This window comes from Oncorhynchus masou, chromosome 8, assembly GCF_036934945.1.
Source record: "Oncorhynchus masou masou isolate Uvic2021 chromosome 8, UVic_Omas_1.1, whole genome shotgun sequence".
Taxonomy (NCBI): domain Eukaryota; kingdom Metazoa; phylum Chordata; class Actinopteri; order Salmoniformes; family Salmonidae; genus Oncorhynchus; species Oncorhynchus masou.
In genome coordinates, this window is record NC_088219.1 from 17,312,931 (window position 1) to 17,320,608 (window position 7,678).

At 49.5% G+C, this 7,678-nt stretch overlaps 1 protein-coding gene across 1 annotated transcript in view; it reads right to left on the minus strand.

Annotated features, from left to right (window-relative positions):
• LOC135544252 (neuronal migration protein doublecortin-like) overlaps positions 1-3,319 on the minus strand; it is a 106,559-nt gene extending 103,240 nt beyond the window's left edge. The window contains exon 1 of the mRNA XM_064971718.1: positions 3,252-3,319. The gene's annotated coding sequence lies outside the window, so the exon portion shown is untranslated. The remainder of the gene's footprint in view (positions 1-3,251) is intronic.
• Positions 3,320-7,678: the final 4,359 nt, after the last annotated feature.

Below are 7,678 nucleotides of genomic sequence, written 5' to 3' on the forward strand. Positions count from 1 at the left end.
TTTTACACTGCAAGTCACAAGGTATGCCATCTTTTATCAAAGTACAGTAACTATCAAGTAAAACAACATCAGTACTCTAGGGACAATATGGTGCTCTGTTTAGCTCCAGGCCTATCTTTTTCCTATATTGTTCAACCATCATTAATAGCCCCTCTCACTCAAATGCCCCAAAATGTCTTTCTAAACAATTCTGATCAATAACCACTCGTCAATAAGCTCACGCCCATTGTTCACAAACAAAGCATTTGTCACGTCGACCCCCAAGCTCACTCCCAGGATATGGGCCAGTAGGGTGATGTGTTGAAGTAGGCAGGAGGTGTGGCGGCTGAAGGAGGCAGGAGCAGATGATGTGTGATAAATGAGAGTCCTTTATGACAGTCTGACCTCCGCCCCACAGTCCACTGAGCCCTGGAGCCCCACAGAGACCACATCCCCTTCCTGGAGAGGACCAAAAAAAACATAACAGCACCCCCTCCATCTCACATCACATGCCTCTGCCTGATGACAAGCCCTTTTCAAGTGGCCTTAACTATCCACCCCAACCCATGCCGCAAAAATATAGTGTTCATGTTGTGAGCCCCCTGGGCCACTTTCATATCCTGTCGAGAATTAGATTTGTCTGCTAAATTCCTAATGCATTGTTAGTATTAGAACGAGGCTGGAGGTGCTGCTCTCTGGGGAAATGTAGCAAAGCTCGGCCTGTGTTGAGGAAAAGAGAGGTCGAATCCCAACTCTGATTCACTGGTGACGAACTGACTCTCTTCCAGAACTGCTGCCTCACTCTGATACACAAGATTATCACACAAGATTATCACGCACAATCAACTCCACAAATACATTCTTAAGACTATTTGTGAACCTTGATTGATCAATCAATCGTCATATGTAGATGATCAATGACTCAGTAATTAATTTTATACAGAGTGAGTCTTGAGTGAGAAACATGTGTGAAGATGTCACATGGTAAGGTAACTTTATAACACCTCAATGCACCATGTGGTTAAATCAACTTTTAAAAACAGCACATCAACCCAGTGCTCAGGACAATTATTGGATTTCTAGGTGTTAGATCTGGGCTTGTCAGTTTGACTGAACTCCCCTATCTGAAATAAACAGCCACCTCCAGAGGGTAGCACTGTAACAGCCGCTGTTCACCATGCCCCTACCCAGAAGGCTCCACTTCGTACAACACACAGACCCTCATGTGAGGAGGGAGATGAGGTTATATCTGACCACTGATCAACACAGTGGGGGAGTTTTACTAATGGCCACACAAAGCTTAATCACACATTAATGAACTGGAAAACAGCTTTAACTAGCAATAAAAGGGCTTTGGCACACATTGTTATGTCAACACATTCAGTCCATCTTGGCCATTAATTAGTGAGCAAGATAACATTTTTTCGGCATGAATCTAATTCAAGAGGCAGCGCTGCAGAGTGGTCACTAGCTGGCACAACCACAATGCCTAACAGTAACCTTAAATTAAGACAAAAAGCAAATGTTTTGTTTGTTAATTTTTACAATTTGGCCAATTTTGGCTTTACAGTTGGCCCATCTAGTGCAGTTCTGCCTCCAGGACAAGACTCGTCCCAATAAACATCAACCTGCCGCTAGTGAGGGTGTGTAGACTAGAGGCTGCTATCTGTGACATTTAAAGCTCTGATCTGTGCCAGACAGACAGACCAGTCCTGGGCTGGGCCAAGGATTGAAGCAGCTTTACCAATTAAAGCCTGGCCACTTCCTGTCAAATCCCCACCTAGTGGCTGTGACCACACCTCGATTGCTTCAGATAAAGACATGCAGCCTAACCCCTCCACACCCTTGCTATCACCCACTCTCGTTCCACATACAATGCCCACACATGGCTCTACTGCTGGGTAATGGCAACCAAATGTAGACTCCATGACTTAACAGGGGCTTGTTAACTCATTTCTGCTTAAACAATGATTGTGTTAGACTGGCAACGCCCCAATGCCAAAGGTCATGAAACTCACAGCTTTTAATGGCGAAATACTGATTATGATTGATATGTCCTCCTCCCCTTGTCTCTTCACAGCCCCATCACACGTGTCCTCCTCCATGAAGACAAACAGAGAGGACCACATTGTCCCCACCCTTAATGCATCTGGGATCTCCCCTCCCCCGCACACCCTGGCCCTGAGTCTGGCTGAGCTTTTATGACAGGTCCTGAGATGGGGGTAGGTCCCAGACCAGGGAGGGATGGGTTATGGGTAGTGGTACTCCTCCCGACAGACAGGGGCTGGGAGCCCATCTGCTCGCCTAATATAATAGAGAGGTAAATCACTGACCCTCTCCCTATGACGTCACTTAGGACTATATATGGTCTACGCTCAGGACAGCCCATTGTCTCACAGGGACACCCCCGTCACCACGACTACTGTAGTGCTACATCACACACGGATACAACTACAAATAATAGTACTATTACTAGACTAATGATTCACCCCAGTGCATTACAATCATCAGGACTCAAATTACAGGAGGGGCCCCTAAGTATGTAAAATGTCTATCCCCATAAGGTCCAGACCACTACTCAAAACACCCCCCAACAGATATGTCATTCAATCCCTGAATATCACAAATAAATGGATATGTGTAAAATAATACAAATGTTCTCACCATGCTTACCTAACAAGGGCAGGCTACTTCCTGCTCACAGTGCAGCAGACAGACTGCAAAGCTGTTCTATTGTGTGACTGTGACATGTCTAACTGCACGACAGAAATGTGAGGCTGGGTCTGTGCTACCAGCGCCACAACAGCCCAGATAACAACTCTGACCTGCCCGTCAGCGTCCTGCATCAAATCACCCCAAACATCCTCATCACAGCAGATCTGTGTCTTATCTAGTAACACTAAGCCAGTCTGATCTGGTTAAGTCATATTTGTTTTTAAATAACAACAAAAGTTTTTCAGTACACCCTCTAGCTTTCAGCAACAAAAAAAACGGATCAGTTGTCCATATGCCCTCAGAGAAAAGCGGTGGGCGCCGTACATACAGATGAGCCATGACAGTTTTGTACCAATGGGTACGCGCACACCTATAATCACCTGCTCATATAGCCGACAGCCAAAATAGGCAACAATTCTACCAATCCTTCACAGTGTCCAATACTCCTGAACACAACAACTTAACTCACCGTCAGAAACATAATTTAAATACTGACATAATATTTTTTCTCCATTTAATTATGTTTAACCAAAATATAAAAAGTATCGGGTACTCACCCGCGCTGGAGCGTTTGGAGTGAGGTGGGTGGGTGTGGATGCTGCAGGATAGCGGCACGAGCTCTCTCTCTGCCTTTGTCTGCCTCTCTCTAGTCTACGAGCTGAGCCTACCTGACCGGCTGCACTGCTGGGTCCTAGAGGCGACCCTTCTGAACCCGCCCTAGCATGGCAATGGCATTGACCGGCATTTTGGGGTATTTCTCACAAAAGGATGATGTAAACCTTTTCAGAGCTGATTTTTTTTTACTTTCGAGAATCTACTGTGCCATGATGAATAGTTTTTTATTCATTCAGACACCCATGCACTGTATATGCTGCCTATTGAAATTAGAAATACAAATCTGGAGAGAGAAAAAATCTGCCTGCTGAGTTGATTTGATCCCTGTGTTTTGAGAAAATGATGCCACAGGATCTTTCCACTATCTCTATTGTAAAGTAATGTGGTATTGATAACCCCCTCCAAACAGATTGAACTGTGTGGGTGTTGCTCCTCTCTTCACACCATCCATGTTATATTTCCAGAGGCAGAAACAGCAGGATTGTAGATTGATTTATTGACGAATGTGTGTGGGTGTGTGTGTTGGCTTCTGAAGGTAAAAGCCCATTATCTACACCACTGCCAGAGAGAAAGGAGAAAGGATAGCTCTAAAGAGCTGATGTCCTTCCAGATAAGAGGCTCTTTATATGGGAGGCATCTGGTGTGTGGTGTGAGTTTCAGGTGCAGGTGGAAGTGTTTATGAGCACCTGTGTTTAGATTAGCACCTGTGTTTAGATTGTTTTGTGTGTGTGTGTGTGTTAAGTTGTTATTATGCAATCCTGTGTGTAATGAACTTAGACAAAGTCATCCCAGACTATCTGCATTGACCCCCTTTGCGCGAACTCTTTTGACTCATCACATACGCTGCTGCTACTGCTTATTATCTATCTTGTTACCTAGTCACTTTACCCCTACCTATATGTACATACTGTACCTACCTCAATTACCTCATACCCCTGCACATCTACTCTGTACTGGTACCCCGTGTATACAGCCAAGTTTCGTTACTCATTCTGTATATATTCCTTGTGCTACATGTTCATTATTTTTCTATTTTTCTCTCTGCTTTGTTGGAAAGGGCCCATCAGAAGGCACTGTTAGTCTACACCTGTTGTTTACGAAGCATGTGACAAATAAAATATGATTTAATTTGATCTCTTTCAGACTAATCAGAAATGGTGTTGTGTTGCAGGGCCTCTTTGGGGAGTATTGATAAATCCTGTGTGTAGCTGGTGTAGAGAGTCAGGTGCAGGACAGCAGAAATTAGTAATCAACGCATTTTACTCAAAAATACAAAAATACAAGGCAAAAATTACCCACAAAATTACCCACAAAAATTGCCCACAATAACGGACCGATTTACAAAAAACAATCACTCACAAACAAACATGGGGAACAGAGGGTTAAATAATAAACAGGTAATTGGGTGAGTGAAACCAGGTGTGTAAGACTAAGACAAAACAAATGGAAAATGAAAAGTGGATCGGCGGTGGCTAGAAGGCCGGTGACGTCGACCGCCGAACGCCACCCGAACAAGGAGAGGGACCGAGGAGAGGGACCGACTTCGGTGGAAGTCGTGACAGTACCCCCACCCCCCTTGACGCGTGGCTCCAGCAGTGCACCGACATCGACCTCGGGGACGACTCTGAGGACGAGGCGCAGGGTGATCCAGATGGAGACGGTGGAACTCCCGCAGCAACGGAGGGTCCAAAACATCCTCCAAAGGCACCCAGCATCTCTCCTCTGGACCGTACCCCTCCCACTCCACGAGGTACTGAAGGCCCCTCGCCCGACGCCTCGAGTCCAGGATGGCTCGAACAGCATATGCCGGGGCCCCCGACGATGTGGAGGAACCTTCCGCATCTCACTCCTGGAGTGGACCAGCCACCACCGGCCTGAGGAGAGACACATAGAACGAGGGATTAATACGGTAATCTGGGGGAAGCTCTAACCTGTAGCATACCTCGTTCAGTCTCCTCAGGACTTTGAATGGCCCCACAAACCGCGGGCCCAGCTTCCGGCAGGACAGGCGGAGGGGCAGGTTTCAGGTCGAGAGCCAGACCCGAACACTGGGGCCTCGCTGCGGTGGTGGTGTAGGTTGTAGGTGCACATGGGCGGCGTCACAAGTCTCCTCCGAGTGCTTGAACCATTCATCCACCGCAGGAGCTTCGATCTGGCTCTGATGCCACGGTGCCAGAACCAGCTGATACCCCAGTACGCACTGGAAAGGAGAGAGGTTAGTGGAGGAGTGGAGGAGTGGCGGAGTGAGTTTTGTGCCATCTCTGCCCAAGGGATGAACGCCGCCCACTCCCCCGGCGGGTCCTGGCAATATGACCGCAGAAACCTACCCACATCCTGGTTTAGTCTCTCCACCTGCCGTTACTTTCGGGGGGAAAGCCTGAGGTGAGGCAGACCGAGACCCCCAGACGTTCATGAACGCTCTCCAGACCCTGGACGTGAACTGGGGACCCCTATCAGAAACTATGTCCCCAGGCACCCCGTAGTGCCGGAAGACGTGTATAAACAGGGCCTCAGCAGTCTGTAGGGCCGTAAAGAGACCGGGCAAAGGGAGGAGACGGCAGGACTTAGAAAATTGATCCACAATGACCAGGATCGTGGTGTTGTTGAGGGAAGAAGATCCGTCAGGAAGTACACTGACAGGTGCAACCACGGCCGTTGTGGAACGGGTAGGGGTTGTAACTTCCCTCTGGGCAGGTGCCTGGGAGCCTTGTACTGGGCGCACACCGAGCAGGAGGAAACATAAACCCTCACGTCCTTGGCCATGGTGGACCACCAGTACTTCCCACTAAGGCAACGCACCGTCCGACCGATGCCAGGGTGACCAGAGGAGGGTGACGTGTGCACCTAATAGATCAACTGGTCACGGACAGCAGACGGAACGTACAGGCTCCCAGCTGGACACTGGGGGGGAGTGGGCTCTGTGCGTAACACCCGCTCGATGTCTGCGTCCAGCTCCCACACCACCGGTGCCACCAGGCAAGAGGCTGGAAGTATGGGAGTGTGATCCATGGACCGCTCCTCTGTGTCATACATCCGGGACAGCCTTAGCGTTCTGGAAACCTGGTCTGTAGGATAGAGTGAAAACAAAACGTGAAAAAAACTTGTTCCACCTTGACTGGCGAGGGTCCAGTCTCCTCGCCGCCCAGATATACTCCAGATTGCGATGGTCAGTCCAGATGAGAAAAGGGTGTTTAGCCCCCTCAAGCCAATGTCTCCATGCCTTCAGAGCCTTGACAACAGCCAACAGCTCCCGGTCCCCCACATCATAGTTTTGCTCCGCCGGGCTGAGATTCTTTGAAAAGAAAGCACAGGGGCGGAGCTTTGATGGTGTGCCTGAGCGCTGAGAGAGCACGGCTCCTATCCCAGCCTCCCACCATCTCCTCCTGTGACAGAGGATATACCTGACTCCTGGGAAGTGCTGCGTCTACCAGGAGATTTATCGCACAATCCCCACGTCGATGGGGTGTTAATTTAGTCGCCCTCTTCTTACAAAAGGCGAGAGCCAAATAGGCATATTCTGAGGGGATGCGCACGGTGGAGATTTGGTCTGGACTTTCCACCGTAGTCGCACCGATGGAAACCCCTACACACCTCCCTGAGCACTCTCGTGACCACCCCTTGAGAGCCCTCTGTTGCCTCGAAATAGTGGGGTTATGACAGGCCAACCAGGGTAGGCCCAGCACCATGGGAAACGCAGGAGAATCAATAAGAAAGAGACTGATTCTCTCCTTGTGACCCACCTGCGTAATCATGCTTAGTGGAGCGGTGGCCTCCCTAATCAGCCCTGACCCTAATGATCGACTATCTAGGGCATGCACAGGGAAGGGCATATCCACAGGAACAAGGGGGATCCCTAAACTAAGAGCAAATGAACGGTCAATAAAATACCCAGCTGCGCCTGAATCTACGAGCACCTTATGCTGGGAATGCGGGAAAACTTAGGATATGAAATAAACACATACATGTGAACAACAGGGGGCTCTGGGTGAGCCTGGTGCCGACTCACCTGGGGTGACACGATAGTGCCCTGCCTGCTGCCTCGACTCACTGAGGAACGCCCCCCAGCACTGGCGAGCAGTGTGCCCTCTGCGGCCACAGATGGTGCAGGGAATGGCCCCTCCTCTGGTCGCCATAAGTGCAGCACCTCCCAGCTCCATGGGCGTCGGAGCGGAGGTGCTGGGGGATGGAACTGACAGGCCCCGAACCGGGGGTCCGTGGGCAGTCAGCAGGTTGTCCAGCCGGATGGACAGGTCCACTAGCGGGTCCAATGTGAGGGTGGTGTCATGGCAGACCACCTCCTGACAGACGTCCTCGCGCAGACTGCACCGGTAGTGATCGATCAGGGCCCTGTCGTACCATCCCGCGCTGG